General features: G+C 40.5%; 42 non-coding genes across 42 annotated transcripts; all 42 read left to right on the top strand.

Annotated features, from left to right (window-relative positions):
- The first annotated feature begins 154 nt into the window (after window positions 1-154).
- TRNAL-AAG (transfer RNA leucine (anticodon AAG)) lies at window positions 155-236 on the top strand. Its single transcript has one exon. It is a non-coding gene; the product is annotated as a tRNA-Leu (tRNA).
- A 753-nt stretch (window positions 237-989) lies between these two features.
- TRNAL-AAG (transfer RNA leucine (anticodon AAG)) lies at window positions 990-1,071 on the top strand. The gene has a single exon. It is a non-coding gene; the product is annotated as a tRNA-Leu (tRNA).
- Window positions 1,072-2,241: 1,170 nt separating this feature from the next.
- TRNAL-AAG (transfer RNA leucine (anticodon AAG)) lies at window positions 2,242-2,323 on the top strand. Its single transcript has one exon. It is a non-coding gene; the product is annotated as a tRNA-Leu (tRNA).
- Window positions 2,324-3,913: 1,590 nt separating this feature from the next.
- On the top strand, window positions 3,914-3,995 carry TRNAL-AAG (transfer RNA leucine (anticodon AAG)). Its single transcript has one exon. It is a non-coding gene; the product is annotated as a tRNA-Leu (tRNA).
- Window positions 3,996-4,748: 753 nt separating this feature from the next.
- On the top strand, window positions 4,749-4,830 carry TRNAL-AAG (transfer RNA leucine (anticodon AAG)). The gene has a single exon. It is a non-coding gene; the product is annotated as a tRNA-Leu (tRNA).
- Window positions 4,831-5,583: 753 nt separating this feature from the next.
- Window positions 5,584-5,665, top strand: TRNAL-AAG (transfer RNA leucine (anticodon AAG)). The gene has a single exon. It is a non-coding gene; the product is annotated as a tRNA-Leu (tRNA).
- Window positions 5,666-6,001: 336 nt separating this feature from the next.
- On the top strand, window positions 6,002-6,083 carry TRNAL-AAG (transfer RNA leucine (anticodon AAG)). The gene has a single exon. It is a non-coding gene; the product is annotated as a tRNA-Leu (tRNA).
- Window positions 6,084-6,418: 335 nt separating this feature from the next.
- TRNAL-AAG (transfer RNA leucine (anticodon AAG)) lies at window positions 6,419-6,500 on the top strand. The gene has a single exon. It is a non-coding gene; the product is annotated as a tRNA-Leu (tRNA).
- Window positions 6,501-6,835: 335 nt separating this feature from the next.
- TRNAL-AAG (transfer RNA leucine (anticodon AAG)) lies at window positions 6,836-6,917 on the top strand. The gene has a single exon. It is a non-coding gene; the product is annotated as a tRNA-Leu (tRNA).
- A 336-nt stretch (window positions 6,918-7,253) lies between these two features.
- TRNAL-AAG (transfer RNA leucine (anticodon AAG)) lies at window positions 7,254-7,335 on the top strand. The gene has a single exon. It is a non-coding gene; the product is annotated as a tRNA-Leu (tRNA).
- A 335-nt stretch (window positions 7,336-7,670) lies between these two features.
- Window positions 7,671-7,752, top strand: TRNAL-AAG (transfer RNA leucine (anticodon AAG)). Its single transcript has one exon. It is a non-coding gene; the product is annotated as a tRNA-Leu (tRNA).
- An 831-nt stretch (window positions 7,753-8,583) lies between these two features.
- Window positions 8,584-8,665, top strand: TRNAL-AAG (transfer RNA leucine (anticodon AAG)). The gene has a single exon. It is a non-coding gene; the product is annotated as a tRNA-Leu (tRNA).
- Window positions 8,666-9,000: 335 nt separating this feature from the next.
- Window positions 9,001-9,082, top strand: TRNAL-AAG (transfer RNA leucine (anticodon AAG)). The gene has a single exon. It is a non-coding gene; the product is annotated as a tRNA-Leu (tRNA).
- A 335-nt stretch (window positions 9,083-9,417) lies between these two features.
- TRNAL-AAG (transfer RNA leucine (anticodon AAG)) lies at window positions 9,418-9,499 on the top strand. Its single transcript has one exon. It is a non-coding gene; the product is annotated as a tRNA-Leu (tRNA).
- Window positions 9,500-9,913: 414 nt separating this feature from the next.
- On the top strand, window positions 9,914-9,995 carry TRNAL-AAG (transfer RNA leucine (anticodon AAG)). The gene has a single exon. It is a non-coding gene; the product is annotated as a tRNA-Leu (tRNA).
- Window positions 9,996-10,330: 335 nt separating this feature from the next.
- On the top strand, window positions 10,331-10,412 carry TRNAL-AAG (transfer RNA leucine (anticodon AAG)). The gene has a single exon. It is a non-coding gene; the product is annotated as a tRNA-Leu (tRNA).
- A 336-nt stretch (window positions 10,413-10,748) lies between these two features.
- Window positions 10,749-10,830, top strand: TRNAL-AAG (transfer RNA leucine (anticodon AAG)). Its single transcript has one exon. It is a non-coding gene; the product is annotated as a tRNA-Leu (tRNA).
- A 335-nt stretch (window positions 10,831-11,165) lies between these two features.
- On the top strand, window positions 11,166-11,247 carry TRNAL-AAG (transfer RNA leucine (anticodon AAG)). The gene has a single exon. It is a non-coding gene; the product is annotated as a tRNA-Leu (tRNA).
- A 336-nt stretch (window positions 11,248-11,583) lies between these two features.
- On the top strand, window positions 11,584-11,665 carry TRNAL-AAG (transfer RNA leucine (anticodon AAG)). The gene has a single exon. It is a non-coding gene; the product is annotated as a tRNA-Leu (tRNA).
- Window positions 11,666-12,000: 335 nt separating this feature from the next.
- On the top strand, window positions 12,001-12,082 carry TRNAL-AAG (transfer RNA leucine (anticodon AAG)). Its single transcript has one exon. It is a non-coding gene; the product is annotated as a tRNA-Leu (tRNA).
- Window positions 12,083-13,253: 1,171 nt separating this feature from the next.
- Window positions 13,254-13,335, top strand: TRNAL-AAG (transfer RNA leucine (anticodon AAG)). Its single transcript has one exon. It is a non-coding gene; the product is annotated as a tRNA-Leu (tRNA).
- Window positions 13,336-13,671: 336 nt separating this feature from the next.
- TRNAL-AAG (transfer RNA leucine (anticodon AAG)) lies at window positions 13,672-13,753 on the top strand. Its single transcript has one exon. It is a non-coding gene; the product is annotated as a tRNA-Leu (tRNA).
- Window positions 13,754-14,088: 335 nt separating this feature from the next.
- On the top strand, window positions 14,089-14,170 carry TRNAL-AAG (transfer RNA leucine (anticodon AAG)). Its single transcript has one exon. It is a non-coding gene; the product is annotated as a tRNA-Leu (tRNA).
- Window positions 14,171-14,505: 335 nt separating this feature from the next.
- On the top strand, window positions 14,506-14,587 carry TRNAL-AAG (transfer RNA leucine (anticodon AAG)). Its single transcript has one exon. It is a non-coding gene; the product is annotated as a tRNA-Leu (tRNA).
- Window positions 14,588-14,922: 335 nt separating this feature from the next.
- TRNAL-AAG (transfer RNA leucine (anticodon AAG)) lies at window positions 14,923-15,004 on the top strand. The gene has a single exon. It is a non-coding gene; the product is annotated as a tRNA-Leu (tRNA).
- Window positions 15,005-15,339: 335 nt separating this feature from the next.
- TRNAL-AAG (transfer RNA leucine (anticodon AAG)) lies at window positions 15,340-15,421 on the top strand. The gene has a single exon. It is a non-coding gene; the product is annotated as a tRNA-Leu (tRNA).
- Window positions 15,422-16,174: 753 nt separating this feature from the next.
- TRNAL-AAG (transfer RNA leucine (anticodon UAG)) lies at window positions 16,175-16,256 on the top strand. Its single transcript has one exon. It is a non-coding gene; the product is annotated as a tRNA-Leu (tRNA).
- Window positions 16,257-16,591: 335 nt separating this feature from the next.
- TRNAL-AAG (transfer RNA leucine (anticodon AAG)) lies at window positions 16,592-16,673 on the top strand. Its single transcript has one exon. It is a non-coding gene; the product is annotated as a tRNA-Leu (tRNA).
- A 335-nt stretch (window positions 16,674-17,008) lies between these two features.
- On the top strand, window positions 17,009-17,090 carry TRNAL-AAG (transfer RNA leucine (anticodon AAG)). The gene has a single exon. It is a non-coding gene; the product is annotated as a tRNA-Leu (tRNA).
- A 336-nt stretch (window positions 17,091-17,426) lies between these two features.
- On the top strand, window positions 17,427-17,508 carry TRNAL-AAG (transfer RNA leucine (anticodon AAG)). Its single transcript has one exon. It is a non-coding gene; the product is annotated as a tRNA-Leu (tRNA).
- Window positions 17,509-17,843: 335 nt separating this feature from the next.
- On the top strand, window positions 17,844-17,925 carry TRNAL-AAG (transfer RNA leucine (anticodon AAG)). The gene has a single exon. It is a non-coding gene; the product is annotated as a tRNA-Leu (tRNA).
- A 753-nt stretch (window positions 17,926-18,678) lies between these two features.
- TRNAL-AAG (transfer RNA leucine (anticodon AAG)) lies at window positions 18,679-18,760 on the top strand. Its single transcript has one exon. It is a non-coding gene; the product is annotated as a tRNA-Leu (tRNA).
- A 335-nt stretch (window positions 18,761-19,095) lies between these two features.
- Window positions 19,096-19,177, top strand: TRNAL-AAG (transfer RNA leucine (anticodon AAG)). Its single transcript has one exon. It is a non-coding gene; the product is annotated as a tRNA-Leu (tRNA).
- Window positions 19,178-19,513: 336 nt separating this feature from the next.
- TRNAL-AAG (transfer RNA leucine (anticodon AAG)) lies at window positions 19,514-19,595 on the top strand. The gene has a single exon. It is a non-coding gene; the product is annotated as a tRNA-Leu (tRNA).
- Window positions 19,596-19,930: 335 nt separating this feature from the next.
- TRNAL-AAG (transfer RNA leucine (anticodon AAG)) lies at window positions 19,931-20,012 on the top strand. The gene has a single exon. It is a non-coding gene; the product is annotated as a tRNA-Leu (tRNA).
- A 753-nt stretch (window positions 20,013-20,765) lies between these two features.
- Window positions 20,766-20,847, top strand: TRNAL-AAG (transfer RNA leucine (anticodon AAG)). The gene has a single exon. It is a non-coding gene; the product is annotated as a tRNA-Leu (tRNA).
- Window positions 20,848-21,182: 335 nt separating this feature from the next.
- On the top strand, window positions 21,183-21,264 carry TRNAL-AAG (transfer RNA leucine (anticodon AAG)). Its single transcript has one exon. It is a non-coding gene; the product is annotated as a tRNA-Leu (tRNA).
- Window positions 21,265-21,600: 336 nt separating this feature from the next.
- Window positions 21,601-21,682, top strand: TRNAL-AAG (transfer RNA leucine (anticodon AAG)). Its single transcript has one exon. It is a non-coding gene; the product is annotated as a tRNA-Leu (tRNA).
- Window positions 21,683-22,018: 336 nt separating this feature from the next.
- Window positions 22,019-22,100, top strand: TRNAL-AAG (transfer RNA leucine (anticodon AAG)). The gene has a single exon. It is a non-coding gene; the product is annotated as a tRNA-Leu (tRNA).
- Window positions 22,101-22,436: 336 nt separating this feature from the next.
- Window positions 22,437-22,518, top strand: TRNAL-AAG (transfer RNA leucine (anticodon AAG)). The gene has a single exon. It is a non-coding gene; the product is annotated as a tRNA-Leu (tRNA).
- Window positions 22,519-23,272: 754 nt separating this feature from the next.
- On the top strand, window positions 23,273-23,354 carry TRNAL-AAG (transfer RNA leucine (anticodon AAG)). The gene has a single exon. It is a non-coding gene; the product is annotated as a tRNA-Leu (tRNA).
- A 335-nt stretch (window positions 23,355-23,689) lies between these two features.
- On the top strand, window positions 23,690-23,771 carry TRNAL-AAG (transfer RNA leucine (anticodon AAG)). The gene has a single exon. It is a non-coding gene; the product is annotated as a tRNA-Leu (tRNA).
- The last annotated feature ends 677 nt before the right edge of the window (window positions 23,772-24,448 follow it).

Raw genomic sequence — 24,448 nt, 5'->3', positions numbered from 1 at the left:
TAACCACAGCGTCAAAAATTCTCAGAAAATAGTATTCGCATTTTTGGCATTTGCATTATTACAAATATCACTTCAGTCGTCTCGGTAAATACCGAAACACACACGAAATGCTTGAGTTTCAGGGTAATTGCGTCGTTTTTGCAAAGTAATTATGGGTAGCGTGGCCGAGCGGTCTAAGGCGCTGGTTTAAGGTACCAGTCATTTCGATGGCGTGGGTTCGAATCCCACCGCTGCCAGGTTGTTCAGTATTTTGCACAACTGTCATTCAAGCTGCCGTTATTCAATTTATGTGTATACGGTTATGCACATGTTTTTGTCGCACTTTGAAATCCAACAAATATTCACGGCAAGTAACTAAGCAATTCATACAATCTGATTAGATTATGAAATGAAACCCGGTGAACACATTTTAATGAGTAACCACAGTGTCAAAAATTCTCAGAAAATAGTATTCGCATTTTTGGAATTTGCATTATTACAAATATCACTTCAGTCGTCTCGGTAAATACCGAAACACACACGAAATGCTTGTGTTTCAGGGTAATTGCGTCGTTTTTGAAATGTAATTATGGGTGGCGTGGCCGAGTGGTCAAAGGCGCTTGTTTAAGGCACCAGTCATTTCGATGGCGTGGGTTCGTATCCCACCGCTGCCTTGTTGTTGAGTATTTTGCACAACTGTCATTTATGCTGGCATAATACAATTTCAGTGTTTACGACTATGCACATGTTTCTTTCGCATGTTGAAATCCAACAAATATTCACGGCAAATAATTAAGCAATGCATAACAATCTGATTAGACGATGAAATGAAACCCGGCTAACACATTTTAATGAGTAACCACAGCGTCAAAAATTCTCAGAAAATAGTATTCGCATTTTTGGCATTTGCATTATTACAAATATCACTTCAGTCGTCTCGGTAAATACCGAAACACACACGAAATGCTTGAGTTTCAGGGTAATTGCGTCGTTTTTGCAAAGTAATTATGGGTAGCGTGGCCGAGCGGTCTAAGGCGCTGGTTTAAGGTACCAGTCATTTCGATGGCGTGGGTTCGAATCCCACCGCTGCCAGGTTGTTCAGTATTTTGCACAACTGTCATTCAAGCTGCCGTTATTCAATTTATGTGTATACGGTTATGCACATGTTTTTGTCGCACTTTGAAATCCAACAAATATTCACGGCAAGTAACTAAGCAATTCATACAATCTGATTAGATTATGAAATGAAACCCGGTGAACACATTTTAATGAGTAACCACAGTGTCAAAAATTCTCAGAAAATAGTATTCGCATTTTTGGAATTTGCATTATTACAAATATCACTTCAGTCGTCTCGGTAAATACCGAAACACACACGAAATGCTTGTGTTTCAGGGTAATTGCGTCGTTTTTGAAATGTAATTATGGGTGGCGTGGCCGAGTGGTCAAAGGCGCTTGTTTAAGGCACCAGTCATTTCGATGGCGTGGGTTCGTATCCCACCGCTGCCTTGTTGTTGAGTATTTTGCACAACTGTCATTTATGCTGGCATAATACAATTTCAGTGTTTACGACTATGCACATGTTTCTTTCGCATGTTGAAATCCAACAAATATTCACGGCAAATAATTAAGCAATGCATAACAATCTGATTAGACGATGAAATGAAACCCGGCTAACACATTTTAATGAGTAACCACAGCGTCAAAAATTCTCAGAAAATAGTATTCGCATTTTTGGCATTTGCATTATTACAAATATCACTTCAGTCGTCTTGGTAAATACCGAAACACACACGAAATGCTTGAGTTTCAGGGTAATTGCGTCGTTTTTGCAAAGTAATTATGGGTAGCGTGGCCGAGCGGTCTAAGGCGCTTGTTTAAGGCACCAGTCATTTCGATGGCGTGGGTTCGAATACCACTGCTGCCAGGTTGTTCAGTATTTTGCACAACTGTCATTCAAGCTGCCGTTATTCAATTTCTGTGTATACGGTTATGCACATGTTTTAGTCGCACATTGAAATCCAACAAATATTCACGGCAAGTAACTAAGCAATTCATACAATCTGATTAGATGATGAAATGAAACCCGGTGAACACATTTTAATGAGTAACCACAGTGTCAAAAATTCTCAGAAAATAGTATTCGCATTTTTGGCATTTGCATTATTACAAATATCACTTCAGTCGTCTCGGTAAATACCGAAACACACACGAAATGCATGAGTTTCAGGGTAATTGCGTCGTTTTTGCAAAGTAATTATGGGTAGCGTGGCCGAGCGGTCTAAGGCGCTGGTTTAAGGCACCAGTCATTTAGATGGCGTGGGTTCGAATCCCACCGCTGCCAGGAAGTTCAGTATTTTGCACAACTGTCATTCAAGCTGCCGTTATTCAATTTCTGTGTATACGGTTATGCACATGTTTTAGTCGCACTTTGAAATCCAACAAATATTCACGGCAAGTAACTAAGCAATTCATACAATCTGATTAGATTATGAAATGAAACCCGGTGAACGTCATTTTAGTGAGTATCTACAGCGTCAACAATTCCCAGAAAATAGTATTCGAATTTGTGGCAGTTGCATTGTTACAAATATCACTTCAGTCGTCTCGGCAAATACCAAAACACACATGAAATGCTTGCGTTTCAGAGTAATTGCGTCGTTTTTGAAATGTAATTATGGGTGGCGTGGCCGAGCGGTCAAAGGCGCTTGTTTAAGGCACCAGTCATTTCGATGGCGTGGGTTCGTATCCCACCGCTGCCTTGTTGTTGAGTATTTTGCACAACTGTCATTTATGCTGGCATAATACAATTTCAGTGTTTATGACTATGCACATGTTTCTTTCGCATGTTGAAATCCAACAAATATTCACGGCAAATATTTAAGCAATGCATAACAATCTGATTAGACGATGAAATGAAACCCGGCGAACACATTTTAATGAGTAACCACAGCGTCAAAAATTCTCAGAAAATAGTATTCGCATTTTTGGCATTTGCATTATTACAAATATCCCTTCAGTCGTCTCGGTAAATATCGAAACACACACGAAATGCTTGAGTTTCAGGGTAATTGCGTCGTTTTTGCAAAGTAATTATGGGTAGCGTGGCGGAGCGGTCTAAGGCGCTTGTTTAAGGCACCAGTCATTTCGATGGCGTGGGTTCGAATACCACTGCTGCCAGGTTGTTCAGTATTTTGCACAACTGTCATTCAAGCTGCCGTTATTCAATTTCTGTGTATACGGTTATGCACATGTTTTAGTCGCACTTTGAAATCCAACAAATATTCACGGCAAGTAACTAAGCAATTCATACAATCTGATTAGATTATGAAATGAAACCCGGTGAACGTCATTTTAGTGAGTATCTACAGCGTCAACAATTCCCAGAAAATAGTATTCGAATTTGTGGCAGTTGCATTGTTACAAATATCACTTCAGTCGTCTCGGCAAATACCAAAACACACATGAAATGCTTGCGTTTCAGAGTAATTGCGTCGTTTTTGAAATGTAATTATGGGTGGCCTGGCCGAGCGGTCAAAGGCGCTTGTTTAAGGCACCAGTCATTTCGATGGCGTGGGTTCGTATCCCACCGCTGCCTTGTTGTTGAGTATTTTGCACAACTGTCATTTATGCTGGCATAATACAATTTCAGTGTTTATGACTATGCACATGTTTCTTTCGCATGTTGAAATCCAACAAATATTCACGGCAAATAATTAAGCAATGCATAACAATCTGATTAGACGATGAAATGAAACCCGGCGAACACATTTTAATGAGTAACCACAGCGTCAAAAATTCTCAGAAAATAGTATTCGCATTTTTGGCATTTGCATTATTACAAATATCCCTTCAGTCGTCTCGGTAAATATCGAAACACACACGAAATGCTTGAGTTTCAGGGTAATTGCGTCGTTTTTGCAAAGTAATTATGGGTAGCGTGGCCGAGCGGTCTAAGGCGCTGGTTTAAGGCACCAGTCATTTCGATGGCGTGGGTTCGAATCCCACCGCTGCCAGGTTGTTCAGTATTTTGCACAACTGTCATTCAAGCTGCCGTTATTCAATTTCTGTGTATACGGTTATGCACATGTTTTAGTCGCACTTTGAAATCCAACAAATATTCACGGCAAGTAACTAAGAAATTCATACAATCTGATTAGATGATGAAATGAAACCCGGTGAACACATTTTAATGAGTATCCACAGTGTCAAAAATTCTCAGAAAATAGTATTTGCATTTTTGGCATTTGCATTATTACAAATATCACTTCAGTCGTCTCGGTAAATACCGAAACACACACGAAATGCTTGAGTTTCAGGGTAATTGCGTCGTTTTTGCAAAGTAATTATGGGTAGCGTGGCCGAGCGGTCTAAGGCGCTTGTTTAAGGCACCAGTCATTTCGATGGCGTGGGTTCGTATCCCACCGCTGCCTTGTTGTTGAGTATTTTGCACAACTGTCATTTATGCTGGCATAATACAATTTCAGTGTTTATGACTATGCACATGTTTCTTTCGCATGTTGAAATCCAACAAATATTCACGGCAAATAATTAAGCAATGCATAACAATCTGATTAGACGATGAAATGAAACCCGGCGAACACATTTTAATGAGTAACCACAGCGTCAAAAATTCTCAGAAAATAGTATTCGCATTTTTGGCATTTGCATTATTACAAATATCCCTTCAGTCGTCTCGGTAAATATCGAAACACACACGAAATGCTTGAGTTTCAGGGTAATTGCGTCGTTTTTGCAAAGTAATTATGGGTAGCGTGGCCGAGCGGTCTAAGGCGCTGGTTTAAGGCACCAGTCATTTCGATGGCGTGGGTTCGAATCCCACCGCTGCCAGGTTGTTCAGTATTTTGCACAACTGTCATTCAAGCTGCCGTTATTCAATTTCTGTGTATACGGTTATGCACATGTTTTAGTCGCACTTTGAAATCCAACAAATATTCACGGCAAGTAACTAAGAAATTCATACAATCTGATTAGATGATGAAATGAAACCCGGTGAACACATTTTAATGAGTATCCACAGTGTCAAAAATTCTCAGAAAATAGTATTCGCATTTTTGGCATTTGCATTATTACAAATATCACTTCAGTCGTCTCGGTAAATACCGAAACACACACGAAATGCTTGAGTTTCAGGGTAATTGCGTCGTTTTTGCAAAGTAATTATGGGTAGCGTGGCCGAGCGGTCTAAGGCGCTTGTTTAAGGCACCAGTCTTTTCGATGGCGTGGGTTCGTATCCCACCGCTGCCTTGTTGTTGAGTATTTTGCACAACTGTCATTTATGCTGGCATAATACAATTTCAGTGTTTATGACTATGCACATGTTTCTTTCGCATGTTGAAATCCAACAAATATTCACGGCAAATAATTAAGCAATGCATAACAATCTGATTAGACGATGAAATGAAACCCGGCGAACACATTTTAATGAGTAACCACAGCGTCAAAAATTCTCAGAAAATAGTATTCGCATTTTTGGCATTTGCATTATTACAAATATCACTTCAGTCGTCTTGGTAAATACCGAAACACACACGAAATGCTTGAGTTTCAGGGTAATTGCGTCGTTTTTGCAAAGTAATTTTGGGTAGCGTGGCCGAGCGGTCTAAGGCGCTGGTTTAAGGCACCAGTCATTTCGATGGCGTGGGTTCGTATCCCACCGCTGCCTTGTTGTTGAGTATTTTGCACAACTGTCATTTATGCTGGCATAATACAATTTCAGTGTTTATGACTATGCACATGTTTCTTTCGCATGTTGAAATCCAACAAATATTCACGGCAAATAATTAAGCAATGCATAACAATCTGATTAGACGATGAAATGAAACCCGGCGAACACATTTTAATGAGTAACCACAGCGTCAAAAATTCTCAGAAAATAGTATTCGCATTTTTGGCATTTGCATTATTACAAATATCACTTCAGTCGTCTTGGTAAATACCGAAACACACACGAAATGCTTGAGTTTCAGGGTAATTGCGTCGTTTTTGCAAAGTAATTATGGGTAGCGTGGCCGAGCGGTCTAAGGCGCTGGTTTAAGGCACCAGTCATTTCGATGGCGTGGGTTCGTATCCCACCGCTGCCTTGTTGTTGAGTATTTTGCACAACTGTCATTCAAGCTGCCGTTATTCAATTTCTGTGTATACGGTTATGCACATGTTTTAGTCGCACTTTGAAATCCAACAAATATTCACGGCAAGTAACTAAGCAATTCATACAATCTGATTAGATTATGAAATGAAACCCGGTGAACACATTTTAATGAGTAACCACAGCGTCAAAAATTCTCAGAAAATCGTATTCGCATTTTTGGCATTTGCATTATTACAAATATCACTTCAGTCGTCTTGGTAAATACCGAAACACACACGAAATTCTTGAGTTTCAGGGTAATTGCGTCGTTTTTGCAAAGTAATTATGGGTAGCGTGGCCGAGCGGTCTAAGGCGCTGGTTTAAGGCACCAGTCATTTCGATGGCGTGGGTTCGAATCCCACCGCTGCCAGGTTGTTCAATATTTTGCACAACTGTCATTCAAGCTGCCGTTATTCAATTTCTGTGTATACGATTATGCACATGTTTTAGTCGCACTTTGAAATCCAACAAATATTCACGGCAAGTAACTAAGCAATTCATTCAATCTGATTAGATGATGAAATGAAACCCGGTGAACACATTTTAATGAGTAACCACAGTGTCAAAAATTCTCAGAAAATAGTATTCGCATTTTTGGCATTTGCATTATTACAAATATCACTTCAGTCGTCTCGGTAAATACCGAAACACACACGAAATGCTTGAGTTTCAGGGTAATTGCGTCGTTTTAGCAAAGTAATTATGGGTAGCGTGGCCGAGCGGTCTAAGGCGCTGGTTTAAGGCACCACTCATTTCGATGGCGTGGGTTCGAATCCCACCGCTGCCAGGTTGTTCAGTATTTTGCACAACTGTCATTCAAGCTGCCGTTATTCAATTTCTGTGCATACGATTATGCACATGTTTTAGTCGCACTTTGAAATCCAACAAATATTCACGGCAAATAATTAAGCAATGCATAACAATCTGATTAGACGATGAAATGAAACCCGGCGAACACATTTTAATGAGTAACCACAGCGTCAAAAATTCTCAGAAAATAGTATTCGCATTTTTGGCATTTGCATTATTACAAATATCACTTCAGTCGTCTTGGTAAATACCGAAACACACACGAAATGCTTGAGTTTCAGGGTAATTGCGTCGTTTTTGCAAAGTAATTATGGGTAGCGTGGCCGAGCGGTCTAAGGCGCTGGTTTAAGGCACCAGTCATTTCGATGGCGTGGGTTCGTATCCCACCGCTGCCTTGTTGTTGAGTATTTTGCACAACTGTCATTCAAGCTGCCGTTATTCAATTTCTGTGTATACGGTTATGCACATGTTTTAGTCGCACTTTGAAATCCAACAAATATTCACGGCAAGTAACTAAGCAATTCATACAATCTGATTAGATTATGAAATGAAACCCGGTGAACACATTTTAATGAGTAACCACAGCGTCAAAAATTCTCAGAAAATCGTATTCGCATTTTTGGCATTTGCATTATTACAAATATCACTTCAGTCGTCTTGGTAAATACCGAAACACACACGAAATGCTTGAGTTTCAGGGTAATTGCGTCGTTTTTGCAAAGTAATTATGGGTAGCGTGGCCGAGCGGTCTAAGGCGCTGGTTTAAGGCACCAGTCATTTCGATGGCGTGGGTTCGAATCCCACCGCTGCCAGGTTGTTCAATATTTTGCACAACTGTCATTCAAGCTGCCGTTATTCAATTTCTGTGTATACGATTATGCACATGTTTTAGTCGCACTTTGAAATCCAACAAATATTCACGGCAAGTAACTAAGCAATTCATTCAATCTGATTAGATGATGAAATGAAACCCGGTGAACACATTTTAATGAGTAACCACAGTGTCAAAAATTCTCAGAAAATAGTATTCGCATTTTTGGCATTTGCATTATTACAAATATCACTTCAGTCGTCTCGGTAAATACCGAAACACACACGAAATGCTTGAGTTTCAGGGTAATTGCGTCGTTTTAGCAAAGTAATTATGGGTAGCGTGGCCGAGCGGTCTAAGGCGCTGGTTTAAGGCACCACTCATTTCGATGGCGTGGGTTTGAATCCCACCGCTGCCAGGTTGTTCAGTATTTTGCACAACTGTCATTCAAGCTGCCGTTATTCAATTTCTGTGCATACGATTATGCACATGTTTTAGTCGCACTTTGAAATCCAACAAATATTCACGGCAAGTAACTAAGCAATTCATACAATCTGATTAGATGATGAAATGAAACCCGGTGAACACATTTTAATGAGTAACCACAGTGTCAAAAATTCTCAGAAAATAGTATTCGCATTTTTGGCATTTGCATTATTACAAATATCACTTCAGTCGTCTCGGTAAATACCGAAACACACACGAAATAGTATTCGCATTTTTGGCATTTGCATTATTACAAATATCACTTCAGTCGTCTCGGTAAATACCGAAACACACACGAAATGCTTGAGTTTCAGGGTAATTGCGTCGTATTTGCAAAGTAATTAAGGGTAGCGTGGCCGAGCGATCTAAGGCGCTGGTTTAAGGCACCAGTCATTTCGATGGCGTGGGTTCGAATCCCACCGCTGCCAGGTTGTTCAGTATTTTTCACAACTGTCATTCAAGCTGCCGTTATTCAATTTCTGTGTATACGGCTATGCACATGTTTTAGTCGCACTTAGAAATAAAACAAATATTCACTGCAAGTAACTAAGCAATTCATACAATATGATTAGATGATGAAATGAAACCCGGTGAACACATTTTAATGAGTAACCACATTGTCAAAAATTCTCAGAAAATAGTATTCGCATTTTTGGCATTTGCATTATTACAAATATCACTTCAGTCGTCTCGGTAAATACCGAAACACACACGAAATGCTTGAGTTTCAGGGTAATTGCGTCGTTTTTGCAAAGTAATTATGGGTAGCGTGGCCGAGCGGTCTAAGGCGCTGGTTTAAGGCACCAGTCATTTCGATGGCGTGGGTTCGAATCCCACCGCTGCCAGGTTGTTCAGTGTTTTGCACAACTGTCATTCAAGCTGCCGTTATTCAATTTCTGTGTATACGGTTATGCACATGTTTTAGTCGCACTTTGAAATCCAACAAATATTCACGGCAAGTAACTAAGCAATTCATACAATCTGATTAGATGATGAAATGAAACCCGGTGAACACATTTTAATGAGTAACCACAGTGTCAAAAATTCTTAGAAAATAGTATTCGCATTTTTGGCATTTGCATTATTACAAATATCACTTCAGTCGTCTCGGTAAATACCGAAACACACACGAAATGCTTGAGTTTCAGGGTAATTGCGTCGTTTTAGCAAAGTAATTATGGGTAGCGTGGCCGAGCGGTCTAAGGCGCTGGTTTAAGGCACCAGTCATTTCGATGGCGTGGGTTCGAATCACACCGCTGCCAGGTTGTTCAGTATTTTGCACAACTGTCATTCAAGCTGCCGTTATTCAATTTCTGTGTATACGGTTATGCACATGTTTTAGTCGCACTTTGAAATCCAACAAATATTCACGGCAAGTAACTAAGCAATTCATACAATCTGATTAGATGATGAAATGAAACCCGGTGAACACATTTTAATGAGTAACCACAGTGTCAAAAATTCTCAGAAAATAGTATTCGCATTTTTGGCATTTGCATTATTACAAATATCACTTCAGTCGTCTCGGTAAATACCGAAACACACACGAAATAGTATTCGCATTTTTGGCATTTGCATTATTACAAATATCACCTCAGTCGTCTCGGTAAATACCGAAACACACATGAAATGCTTGTGTTTCAGGGTAATTGCGTCGTTTTTGCAAAGTAATTATGGGTAGCGTGGCCGAGCGGTCTAAGGCGCTGGTTTAAGGCACCAGTCATTTCGATGGCGTGGGTTCGAATCCCACCGCTGCCAGGTTGTTCAGTATTTTGCACAACTGTCATTCAAGCTGCCGTTATTCAATTTATGTGTATACGGTTATCCACATGTTTTAGTCGCACTTTGAAATCCAACAAATATTCACGGCAAGTAACTAAGCAATTCATACAATCTGATTAGATGATGAAATGAAACCCGGTGAACACATTTTAATGAGTAACCACAGTGTCAAAAATTCTCAGAAAATAGTATTCGCATTTTTGGCATTTGCATTATTACAAATATCACTTCAGTCGTCTCGGTAAATACCGAAACACACACGAAATGCTTGTGTTTCAGGGTAATTGCGTTGTTTTTGCAAAGTAATTATGGGTAGCGTGGCCGAGCGGTCTAAGGCGCTGGTTTAAGGCACCAGTCATTTCGATGGCGTGGGTTCGTATCCCACCGCTGCCTTGTTGTTGAGTATTTTGCACAACTGTCATTTATGCTGGCATAATACAATTTCAGTGTTTATGACTATGCACATGTTTCTTTCGCATGTTGAAATCCAACAAATATTCACGGCAAATAATTAAGCAATGCATAACAATCTGATTAGACGATGAAATGAAACCCGGCGAACACATTTTAATGAGTAACCACAGCGTCAAAAATTCTCAGAAAATAGTATTCGCATTTTTGGCATTTGCATTATTACAAATATCACTTCAGTCGTCTCGGTAAATACCGAAACACACACGAAATGCTTGAGTTTCAGGGTAATTGCGTCGTTTTTGCAAAGAAATTATGGGTAGCGTGGCCGAGCGGTCTAAGGCGCTGGTTTAAGGCACCAGTCATTTCGATGGCGTGGGATCGAATCCCACCGCTGCCAGGTTGTTCAGTATTTTGCACAACTGTCATTCAAGCTGCCGTTATTCAATTTCTGTGTATACGGTTATGCACATGTTTTAGTCGCACTTTGAAATCCAACAAATATTCTCGGCAAGTAACTAAGCAATTCATACAATCTGATTAGATGATGAAATAAAACCCGGTGAACACATTTTAATGAGTAACCACAGTGTCAAAAATTCTCAGAAAATAGTATTCGCATTTTTGGCATTTGCATTATTACAAATATCACTTCAGTCGTCTCGGTAAATACCGAAACACACACGAAATGCTTGAGTTTCAGGGTAATTGCGTCGTTTTTGCAAAGAAATTATGGGTAGCGTGGCCGAGCGGTCTAAGGCGCTGGTTTAAGGCACCAGTCATTTCGATGGCGTGGGTTCGAATCCCACCGCTGCCAGGTTGTTCAGTAATTTGCACAACTGTCATTCAAGCTGCCGTTATTCAATTTCTGTGTATACGGTTATGCACATGTTTTAGTCGCACTTTGAAATCCAACAAATATTCACGGCAAGTAACTAAGCAATGCATACAATCTGATTAGATGATGAAATGAAACCCGGTGAACGTCATTTTAGTGAGTATCTACAGCGTCAACAATTCTCAGAAAATAGTATTCGCATTTCTGGCATTTGCATTATTACAAATATCACTTCAGTCGTCTCGGTAAATACCGAAACACACACGAAATGCTTGAGTTTCAGGGTAATTGCGTCGTTTTTACAAAGTAATTATGGGTAGCGTGGCCGAGCGGTCTAAGGCGCTGGTTTAAGGCACCAGTCATTTCGATGGCGTGGGTTCGAATCCCACTGCTGCCAGGTTGTTCAGTATTTTGCACAACTGTCATTCAAGCTGCCGTTATTCAATTTCTGTGTATACGGTTATCCACATGTTTTAGTCGCACTTTGAAATCCAACAAATTTTCACGGCAAGTAACTAAGCAATTCATACAATCTGATTAGATGATGAAATGACACCCGGTGAACACATTTTAATGAGTAACCACAGTGTCAAAAATTCTCAGAAAATAGTATTCGCATTTTTGGCATTTGCATTATTACAAATATCACTTCAGTCGTCTCGGTAAATACCGAAACACACACGAAATGCTTGAGTTTCAGGGTAATTGCGTCGTTTTTGCAAAGAAATTATGGGTAGCGTGGCCGAGCGGTCTAAGGCGCTGGTTTAAGGCGCCAGTCATTTTGATGGCGTGGGTTCGAATCCCACCGCTGCCAGGTTGTTCAGTATTTTGCACAACTGTCATTCAAGCTGCCGTTATTCAATTTCTGTGTATACGGTTATGCACATGTTTAGTCGCACTTTGAAATACAACAAATATTCACGGCAAGTAACTAAGCAATGCATACAATCTGATTAGATGATGAAATGAAACCCGGTGAACGTCATTTTAGTGAGTATCTACAGCGTCAACAATTCCCAGGAAATAGTATTCGAATTTTTGGTATTTGCATTGTTAAAAATATCACTTCAGTCGTCTCGGCAAATACCAAAACACACATGAAATGCTTGTGTTTCAGGGTAATTGCGTCGTTTTTGAAAAGTAATTATGGGTGGCGTGGCCGAGCGGTCAAAGGCGCTTGTTTAAGGCAACAGTCATTTCGATTGCGTGGGTTCGTGTCCCACCGCTGCCTTGTTGTTGAGTATTTTGCACAACTGTCATTTATGCTGGCATAATACAATTTCAGTGTTTGCGACTATGCACAGGTTTCTTTCGCATGTTGAAATACAACAAATATTCACGGCAAATAATTAAGCAATGCGTAACAATCTGATTAGATGATGAAATGAAACCCGGTGAACACATTTTAATGAGTAACCACAGCGTCAAAAATTCTCAGAAAATAGTATTCGCATTTTTGGCATTTGCATTATTACAAATATCACTTCGGTCGTCTCGGTAAATACCGAAACACACACGAAATGCTTGAGTTTCAGGGTAATTGCGTCGTTTTTGAAAAGTAATTATGAGTGGCGTGGCCGAGCGGTCAAAGGCGCTTGTTTAAGGCAACAGTCATTTCGATTGCGTGGGTTCGTGTCCCACCGCTGCCTTGTTGTTGAGTATTTTGCACAACTGTCATTTATGCTGGCATAATACAATTTCAGTGTTTGCGACTATGCACAGGTTTCTTTCGCATGTTGAAATACAACAAATATTCACGGCAAATAATTAAGCAATGCGTAACAATCTGATTAGATGATGAAATGAAACCCGGTGAACACATTTTAATGAGTAACCACAGCGTCAAAAATTCTCAGAAAATAGTATTCGCATTTTTGGCATTTGCATTATTACAAATATCACTTCAGTCGTCTCGGTAAATACCGAAACACACACGAAATGCTTGAGTTTCAGGGTAATTGCGTCGTTTTTGCAAAGAAATTATGGGTAGCGTGGCCGAGCGGTCTAAGGCGCTGGTTTAAGGCACCAGTCATTTCGATGGCGTGGGTTCGAATCCCACCGCTGTCAGGTTGTTCAGTATTTTGCACAACTGTCATTCAAGCTGCCGTTATTCAATTTCTGTGTATACGGTTATCCACATGTTTTAGTCGCACTTTGAAATCCAACAAATATTCACGGCAAGTAACTAAGCAATGCATACAATCTGATTAGATGATGAAATGAAACCCGGTGAACGTCATTTTAGTGAGTATCTACAGCGTCAACAATTCTCAGAAAATAGTATTCGCATTTCTGGCATTTGCATTATTACAAATATCACTTCAGTCGTCTCGGTAAATACCGAAACACACACGAAATGCTTGAGTTTCAGGGTAATTGCGTCGTTTTTGCAAAGTAATTATGGGTAGCGTGGCCGAGCGGTCTAAGGCGCTGGTTTAAGGTACCAGTCATTTCGATGGCGTGGGTTCGAATCCCATCGCTGCCAGGTTGTTCAGTATTTTGCACAACTGTCATTCAAGCTGCCGTTATTTAATTTCTGTGTATACGGTTATGCACATGTTTTAGTCGCACTTTGAAATACAACAAATATTCACGGCAAGTAACTAAGCAATGCATACAATCTGATTAGATGATGAAATGAAACCCGGTGAACACATTTGAATGAGTAACCACAGCGTCAAAAATTCCCAGAAAATAGTATTCGCATTTTTGGCATTTGCATTATTACAAATATCACTTCAGTCGTCTCGGCAAATACCGAAACACACACGAAATGCTTGAGTTTCAGGGTAATTGCGTCGTTTTTGCAAAGTAATTATGGGTAGCGTGGCCGAGTGGTCTAAGGCGTTGGTTTAAGGCACCAGTCATTTCGATGGCGTGGGTTCGAATCCCACCGCTGCCAGGTTGTTCAGTATTTTGCACAACTGTCATTCAAGCTGCCGTTATTCAATTTCTGTGTATACGGTTATGCACATGTTTTAGTCGCACTTTGAAATACAACAAATATTCACGGCAAGTAACTAAGCAATGCATACAATCTGATTAGATGATGAAATGAAACCCGGTGGACTCATTTTAATGAGTAACCACAGAGTCAAAAATTCTCAGTAAATAGTATTCGCATTTTTGGTATTTGCATTATTACAAATATCACTTCAGTCGTCTCGGTAAATACCGAAACACACACGAAATGCTTGAGTTTCAGGGTAATTGCGTCGTTTTTCCAAAGTAATTATGGGTAGCGTGGCCGAGCGGTCTAAGGCGCTGGTTTAAGGCACCAGTCATTTCGATGGCGTGGGTTCGAATCCCACTGCTGCCAGGTTGTTCAGTATTTTGCACAACTGTCATTCAAGCTGCCGTTATTCAATTTCTGTGTATACGGTTATCCACATGTTTTAGTCGCACTTTGAAATCCAACAAATTTTCACGGCAAGTAACTAAGCAATTCATACAATCTGATTAGATGATGAAATGACACCCGGTGAACACATTTTAATGAGTAACCACAGTGTCAAAAATTCTCAGAAAATAGTATTCGCATTTTTGGCATTTGCATTATTACAAATATCACTTCAGTCGTCTCGGTAAATACCGAAACACACACGAAATGCTTGAGTTTCAGGGTAATTGCGTCGTTTTTGCAAAGAAATTATGGGTAGCGTGGCCGAGCGGTCTAAGGCGCTGGTTTAAGGCACCAGTCATTTCGATGGCGTGGGTTCGAATCCCACCGCTGCCAGGTTGTTCAGTATTTTGCACAACTGTCATTCAAGCTGCCGTTATTCAATTTCTGAGTATACGGTTGTGCACATGTTTTAGTCGCACTTTGAAATACAACAAATTTTCACGGCAAGTAACTAAGCAATTCATACAATCTGATTAGATGATGAAATGACACCCGGTGAACACATTTTAATGAGTAACCACAGTGTCAAAAATTCTCAGAAAATAGTATTCGCATTTTTGGCATTTGCATTATTACAAATATCACTTCAGTCGTCTCGGTAAATACCGAAACACACACGAAATGCTTGAGTTTCAGGGTAATTGCGTCGTTTTTGCAAAGAAATTATGGGTAGCGTGGCCGAGCGGTCTTAGGCGCTGGTTTAAGGCACCAGTCATTTTGATGGCGTGGGTTCGAATCCCACCGCTGCCAGGTTGTTCAGTATTTTGCACAACTGTCATTCAAGCTGCCGTTATTCAATTTCTGTGTATACGGTTATGCACATGTTTAGTCGCACTTTGAAATACAACAAATATTCACGGCAAGTAACTAAGCAATGCATACAATCTGATTAGATGATGAAATGAAACCCGGTGAACGTCATTTTAGTGAGTATCTACAGCGTCAACAATTCCCAGGAAATAGTATTCGAATTTTTGGTATTTGCATTGTTAAAAATATCACTTCAGTCGTCTCGGCAAATACCAAAACACACATGAAATGCTTGTGTTTCAGGGTAATTGCGTCGTTTTTGAAATGTAATTATGGGTGGCGTGGCCGAGCGGTCAAAGGCGCTTGTTTAAGGCAACAGTCATTTCGATGGCGTGGGTTCGAATCCCACTGCTGCCAGGTTGTTCAGTATTTTGCACAACTGTCATTCAAGCTGCCGTTATTCAATTTCTGTGTATACGGTTATGCACATGTTTTAGTCGCACTTTGAAATCCAACAAATATTCACGGCAAGTAACTAAGCAATGCATACAATCTGATTAGATGATGAAATGAAACCCGGTGAACGTCATTTTAGTGAGTATCTACAGCGTCAACAATTCTCAGAAAATAGTATTCGCATTTCTGGCATTTGCATTATTACAAATATCACTTCAGTCGTCTCGGTAAATACCGAAACACACACGAAATGCTTGAGTTTCAGGGTAATTGCGTCGTTTTTACAAAGTAATTATGGGTAGCGTGGCCGAGCGGTCTAAGGCGCTGGTTTAAGGCACCAGTCATTTCGATGGCGTGGGTTCGAATCCCACTGCTGCCAGGTTGTTCAGTATTTTGCACAACTGTCATTCAAGCTGCCGTTATTCAATTTCTGTGTATACGGTTATCCACATGTTTTAGTCGCACTTTGAAATCCAACAAATTTTCACGGCAAGTAACTAAGCAATTCATACAATCTGATTAGATGATGAAATGAAACCCGGTGAACACATTTTAATGAGTAACCACAGCGTCAAAAATTCTCAGAAAATAGTATTCGCATTTTTGGCATTTGCATTATTACAAATATCACTTCAGTCGTCTCGGTAAATACCGAAACACACACGAAATGCTTGAGTTTCAGGTTAATTGCGTCGTTTTCGCAAAGTAATTATGGGTAGCGTGGCCGAGCGGTCTAAGGCGCTGGTTTAAGGCACCAGTCATTTCGATGGCGTGGGTTCGAATCCCACCGCTGCCAGGTTGTTCAGTATTTTGCACAACTGTCATTCAAGCTGCCGTTATTCAATTTCTGTGTATACGGTTATGCACATGTTTTAGTCGCACTTTGAAATCCAACAAATATTCACGGCAAGTAACTAAGCAATGCATACAATCTGATTAGATGATGAAATGAAACCCGGTGAACACATTTTAATGAGTAACCACAGCGTCAAAAATTCTCAGAAAATAGTATTCGCATTTGTGGCATTTGCATTATTACAAATATCACTTCAGTCGTCTCGGTAAATACCCAAACACACATGAAATGCTTGAGTTTCAGGGTAATTGCGTCGTTTTTGCAAAGAAATTATGGGTAGCGTGGCCGAGCGGTCTAAGGCGCTGGTTTAAGGCACCAGTCATTTCGATGGCGTGGGTTCGAATCCCACCGCTGCCAGGTTGTTCAGTATTTTGCACAACTGTCATTCAAGCTGCCGTTATTCAATTTCTGAGTATACGGTTGTGCACATGTTTTAGTCGCACTTTGAAATACAACAAATATTCACGGCAAGTAACTAAGCAATGCATACAATCTGATTAGATGATGAAATGAAACCCGGTGAACGTCATTTTAGTGAGTATCTACAGCGTCAACAATTCTCAGAAAATAGTATTCGCATTTCTGGCATTTGCATTATTACAAATATCACTTCAGTCGTCTCGGTAAATACCGAAACACACACGAAATGCTTGAGTTTCAGGGTAATTGCGTCGTTTTTGCAAAGTAATTATGGGTAGCGTGGCCGAGCGGTCTAAGGCGCTGGTTTAAGGCACCAGTCATTTCGATGGCGTGGGTTCGAATCCCACCGCTGCCAGGTTGTTCAGTATTTTGCACAACTGTCATTCAAGCTGCCGTTATTCAATTTCTGTGTATACGGTTATCCACATGTTTTAGTCGCACTTTGAAATCCAACAAATTTTCACGGCAAGTAACTAAGCAATTCATACAATCTGATTAGATGATGAAATGACACCCGGTGAACACATTTTAATGAGTAACCACAGTGTCAAAAATTCTCAGAAAATAGTATTCGCATTTTTGGCATTTGCATTATTACAAATATCACTTCAGTCGTCTCGGTAAATACCGAAACACACACGAAATGCTTGAGTTTCAGGGTAATTGCGTCGTTTTTGCAAAGAAATTATGGGTAGCGTGGCCGAGCGGTCTAAGGCGCTGGTTTAAGGCACCAGTCATTTCGATGGCGTGGGTTCGAATCCCACCGCTGCCAGGTTGTTCAGTATTTTGCACAACTGTCATTCAAGCTGCCGTTATTCAATTTCTGTGTATACGGTTATGCACATGTTTAGTCGCACTTTGAAATACAACAAATATTCACGGCAAGTAACTAAGCAATGCATACAATCTGATTAGATGATGAAATGAAACCCGGTGAACGTCATTTTAGTGAGTATCTACAGCGTCAACAATTCCCAGGAAATAGTATTCGAATTTTTGGTATTTGCATTGTTAAAAATATCACTTCAGTCGTCTCGGCAAATACCAAAACACACATGAAATGCTTGTGTTTCAGGGTAATTGCGTCGTTTTTGAAATGTAATTATGGGTGGCGTGGCCGAGCGGTCAAAGGCGCTTGTTTAAGGCAACAGTCATTTCGATTGCGTGGGTTCGTGTCCCACCGCTGCCTTGTTGTTGAGTATTTTGCACAACTGTCATTTATGCTGGCATAATACAATTTCAGTGTTTGCGACTATGCACAGGTTTCTTTCGCATGTTGAAATACAACAAATATTCACGGCAAATAATTAAGCAATGCGTAACAATCTGATTAGATGATGAAATGAAACCCGGTGAACACATTTTAATGAGTAACCACAGCGTCAAAAATTCTCAGAAAATAGTATTCGCATTTTTGGCATTTGCATTATTACAAATATCACTTCAGTCGTCTCGGTAAATACCGAAACACACACGAAATGCTTGAGTTTCAGGTTAATTGCGTCGTTTTCGCAAAGTAATTATGGGTAGCGTGGCCGAGCGGTCTAAGGCGCTGGTTTAAGGCACCAGTCATTTCGATGGCGTGGGTTCGAATCCCACCGCTGCCAGGTTGTTCAGTATTTTGCACAACTGTCATTCAAGCTGCCGTTATTCAATTTCTGTGTATACGGTTATGCACATGTTTTAGTCGCACTTTGAAATCCAACAAATATTCACGGCAAGTAACTAAGCAATGCATACAATCTGATTAGATGATGAAATGAAACCCGGTGAACACATTTTAATGAGTAACCACAGCGTCAAAAATTCTCAGAAAATAGTATTCGCATTTGTGGCATTTGCATTATTACAAATATCACTTCAGTCGTCTCGGTAAATACCCAAACACACATGAAATGCTTGAGTTTCAGGGTAATTGCGTCGTTTTTGCAAAGTAATTATGGGTAGCGTGGCCGAGCGGTCTAAGGCGCTGGTTTAAGGCACCAGTCATTTCGATGGCGTGGGTTCGAATCCCACCGCTGCCAGGTTGTTGAGTGTTTTGCACAACTGTCATTCAAGCTGTCGTTATTCAATTTCTGTGTATACGGTTGTGCACATGTTTTAGTCGCACTTTGAAATACAACAAATATTCACGGCAAGTAACTAAGCAATGCATACAATCTGATTAGATGATGAAATGAAACCCGGTGAACGTCATTTTAGTGAGTATCTACAGCGTCAACAATTCCCAGGAAATAGTATTCGCATTTCTGGCATTTGCATTATTACAAATATCACTTCAGTCGTCTCGGTAAATACCGAAACACACACGAAATGCTTGAGTTTCAGGGTAATTGCGTCGTTTTTGCAAAGTAATTATGGGTAGCGTGGCCGAGCGGTCTAAGGCGCTGGTTTAAGGCACCAGTCATTTCGATGGCGTGGGTTCGAATCCCACCGCTGCCAGGTTGTTCAGTATTTTGCACAACTGTCATTCAAGCTGCCGTTATTCAATTTCTGTGTATACGGTTATGCACATGTTTTAGTCGCACTTTGAAATCCAACAAATATTCACGGCAAGTAACTAAGCAATGCATACAATCTGATTAGATGATGAAATGACACCCGGTGAACACATTTTAATGAGTAACCACAGTGTCAAAAATTCTCAGAAAATAGTATTCGCATTTTTGGCATTTGCATTATTACAAATATCACTTCAGTCGTCTCGGTAAATACCGAAACACACACGAAATGCTTGAGTTTCAGGGTAATTGCGTCGTTTTTGCAAAGAAATTATGGGTAGCGTGGCCGAGCGGTCTAAGGCGCTGGTTTAAGGCACCAGTCATTTCGATGGCGTGGGTTCGAATCCCACCGCTGCCAGGTTGTTCAGTATTTTGCACAACTGTCATTCAAGCTGCCGTTATTCAATTTCTGTGTATACGGTTATGCACATGTTTAGTCGCACTTTGAAATACAACAAATATTCACGGCAAGTAACTAAGCAATGCATACAATCTGATTAGATGATGAAATGAAACCCGGTGAACGTCATTTTAGTGAGTATCTACAGCGTCAACAATTCCCAGGAAATAGTATTCGAATTTTTGGTATTTGCATTGTTAAAAATATCACTTCAGTCGTCTCGGCAAATACCAAAACACACATGAAATGCTTGTGTTTCAGGGTAATTGCGTCGTTTTTGAAATGTAATTATGGGTGGCGTGGCCGAGCGGTCAAAGGCGCTTGTTTAAGGCAACAGTCATTTCGATTGCGTGGGTTCGTGTCCCACCGCTGCCTTGTTGTTGAGTATTTTGCACAACTGTCATTTATGCTGGCATAATACAATTTCAGTGTTTGCGACTATGCACAGGTTTCTTTCGCATGTTGAAATACAACAAATATTCACGGCAAATAATTAAGCAATGCGTAACAATCTGATTAGATGATGAAATGAAACCCGGTGAACACATTTTAATGAGTAACCACAGCGTCAAAAATTCTCAGAAAATAGTATTCGCATTTTTGGCATTTGCATTATTACAAATATCACTTCAGTCGTCTCGGTAAATACCGAAACACACACGAAATGCTTGAGTTTCAGGTTAATTGCGTCGTTTTCGCAAAGTAATTATGGGTAGCGTGGCCGAGCGGTCTAAGGCGCTGGTTTAAGGCACCAGTCATTTCGATGGCGTGGGTTCGAATCCCACCGCTGCCAGGTTGTTCAGTATTTTGCACAACTGTCATTCAAGCTGCCGTTATTCAATTTCTGTGTATACGGTTATGCACATGTTTTAGTCGCACTTTGAAATCCAACAAATATTCACGGCAAGTAACTAAGCAATGCATACAATCTGATTAGATGATGAAATGAAACCCGGTGAACACATTTTAATGAGTAACCACAGCGTCAAAAATTCTCAGAAAATAGTATTCGCATTTGTGGCATTTGCATTATTACAAATATCACTTCAGTCGTCTCGGTAAATACCCAAACACACATGAAATGCTTGAGTTTCAGGGTAATTGCGTCGTTTTTGCAAAGTAATTATGGGTAGCGTGGCCGAGCGGTCTAAGGCGCTGGTTTAAGGCACCAGTCATTTCGATGGCGTGGGTTCGAATCCCACCGCTGCCAGGTTGTTGAGTGTTTTGCACAACTGTCATTCAAGCTGTCGTTATTCAATTTCTGTGTATACGGTTGTGCACATGTTTTAGTCGCACTTTGAAATACAACAAATATTCACGGCAAGTAACTAAGCAATGCATACAATCTGATTAGATGATGAAATGAAACCCGGTGAACGTCATTTTAGTGAGTATCTACAGCGTCAACAATTCCCAGGAAATAGTATTCGCATTTCTGGCATTTGCATTATTACAAATATCACTTCAGTCGTCTCGGTAAATACCGAAACACACACGAAATGCTTGAGTTTCAGGGTAATTGCGTCGTTTTTGCAAAGTAATTATGGGTAGCGTGGCCGAGCGGTCTAAGGCGCTGGTTTAAGGCACCAGTCATTTCGATGGCGTGGGTTCGAATCCCACCGCTGCCAGGTTGTTCAGTATTTTGCACAACTGTCATTCAAGCTGCCGTTATTCAATTTCTGTGTATACGGTTATGCACATGTTTTAGTCGCACTTTGAAATCCAACAAATATTCACGGCAAGTAACTAAGCAATGCATACAATCTGATTAGATGATGAAATGAAACCCGGTGAACGTCATTTTAGTGAGTATCTACAGCGTCAACAATTCTCAGAAAATAGTATTCGCATTTCTGGCATTTGCATTATTACAAATATCACTTCACTCGTCTCGGTAAATACCGAAACACACATGAAATGCTTGTGTTTCAGGGTAATTGCGTCGTTTTTGCAAAGTAATTATGGGTAGCGTGGCCGAGCGGTCTAAGGCGCTGGTTTAAGGCACCAGTCATTTCGATGGCGTGGGTTCGAATCCCACCGCTGCCAGGTTGTTGAGTATTTTGCACAACTGTCATTCAAGCTGTCGTTATTCAATTTCTGTGTATACGGTTGTGCACATGTTTTAGTCGCACTTTGAAATACAACAAATATTCACGGCAAGTAACTAAGCAATGCATACAATCTGATTAGATGATGAAATGAAACCCGGTGAACGTCATTTTAGTGAGTATCTACAGCGTCAACAATTCCCAGGAAATAGTATTCGCATTTCTGGCATTTGCATTATTACAAATATCACTTCAGTCGTCTCGGTAAATACCGAAACACACACGAAATGCTTGAGTTTCAGGGTAATTGCGTCGTTTTTGCCAAGTAATTATGGGTAGCGTGGCCGAGCGGTCTAAGGCGCTGGTTTAAGGCACCAGTCATTTCGATGGCGTGGGATCGAATCCCACCGCTGCCAGGTTGTTCAGTATTTTGCACAACTGTCATTCAAGCTGCCGTTATTCAATTTCTGTGTATACGGTTATGCACATGTTTTAGTCGCACTTTGAAATCCAACAAATATTCACGGCAAGTAACTAAGCAATGCATACAATCTGATTAGATGATGAAATGAAACCCGGTGAACGTCATTTTAGTGAGTATCCACAGCGTCAACAATTCTCAGAAAATAGTATTCGCATTTCTGGCATTTGCATTATTACAAATATCACTTCACTCGTCTCGGTAAATACCGAAACACACATGAAATGCTTGTGTTTCGGGGTAATTGCCTTGTTTTAGCAAAGTAATTATGGGTAGCGTGGCCGAGCGGTCTAAGGCGCGGGTTTAAGGCACCAGTCATTTCGATGGCGTGGGTTCGAATCCCACCGATGCCAGGTTGTTCGGTATTTTGCACAATTGTCATTCAAGCTGCCGTTATTCAATTTCTGTGTATACGGTTATGCACATGTTTTAGTCGCACTTTGAAATCCAACAAATATTCACGGCAAGTAACTAAGCAATGCATACAATCTGATTAGATGATGAAATGAAACCCGGTGAACGTCATTTTAGTGAGTATCTACAGCGTCAACAATTCTCAGAAAATAGTATTCGCATTTCTGGCATTTGCATTATTACAAATATCACTTCAGTCGTCTCGGTAAATACCCAAACACACACGAAATGCTTGAATTTCAGGGTAATTGCGTCGTTTTTGCAAAGTAATTATGGGTAGCGTGGCCGAGTGGTCTAAGGCGCTGGTTTAAGGCACCAGTCATTTCGATGGCGTGGGTTCGAATCCCACTGCTGCCAGGTTGTTCGGTATTTTGCACAACTGTCATTCAAGCTGCCGTTATTCAATTTCTGTGTATACGGTTATCCACATGTTTTAGTCGCACTTTGAAATCCAACAAATATTCACGGCAAGTAACTAAGCAATGCATACAATCTGATTAGATGATGAAATGAAACCCGGTGAACACATTTTAATGAGTATCTATAGCGTCAACAATTCCCAGGAAATAGTATTCGAATTTGTGGCATTTGCATTGTTACAAATATCACTTCAGTCGTCTCGGTAAATATCGAAACACACACGAAATGCTTGAGTTTCAGGGTAATTGCGTCGTTTTTGCAAAGTAATTATGGGTAGCGTGGCCGAGCGGTCTAAGGCGCTGGTTTAAGGCACCAGTCATTTCGATGGCGTGGGTTCGAATCCCACCGCTGCCAGGTTGTTCAGTATTTTGCACAACTGTCATTCAAGCTGCCGTTATTCAATTTCTGTGTGTACGGTTATGCACATGTTTTAGTCGCACTTTGAAATCCAACAAATATTCACGGCAAGTAACTAAGCAATGCATACAATCTGATTAGATGATGAAATGAAACCCGGTGAACGTCATTTTAGTGAGTATCTACAGCGTCACAATTCTCAGAAAATAGTATTCGCATTTCTGACATTTGCATTATTACAAATATCACTTCACTCGTCTCGGTAAATACCGAAACACACATGAAATGCTTGTGTTTCGGGGTAATTGCCTTGTTTTAGCAAAGTAATTATGGGTAGCGTGGCCGAGCGCTCTAAGCCGCTGGTTTAAGGCACCAGTCATTTCGATGGCGTGGGTTCGAATCCCACCGCTGCCAGGTTGTTCGGTATTTTGCCCAACTGTCATTCAAGCTGCCGTTATTCAATTTCTGTGTATACGGTTATGCACATGTTTTAGTCGCACTTTGAAATCCAACAAATATTCACGGCAAGTAACTAAGCAATGCATACAATCTGATTAGATGATGAAATGAAACCCTGTGAACGTCATTTTAGTGAGTATCTACAGCGTCAACAATTCTCAGAAAATAGTATTCGCATTTCTGGCATTTGCATTATTACAAATATCACTTCAGTC

Source organism: Saccoglossus kowalevskii, chromosome 8 (assembly GCF_978046115.1).
Source record: "Saccoglossus kowalevskii chromosome 8, keSacKowa6.1, whole genome shotgun sequence".
Classification (NCBI taxonomy): domain Eukaryota; kingdom Metazoa; phylum Hemichordata; class Enteropneusta; family Harrimaniidae; genus Saccoglossus; species Saccoglossus kowalevskii.
The sequence above is the reverse complement of the archived record's forward strand: the minus strand, read 5'-3'. Positions and strand labels throughout refer to the sequence as shown.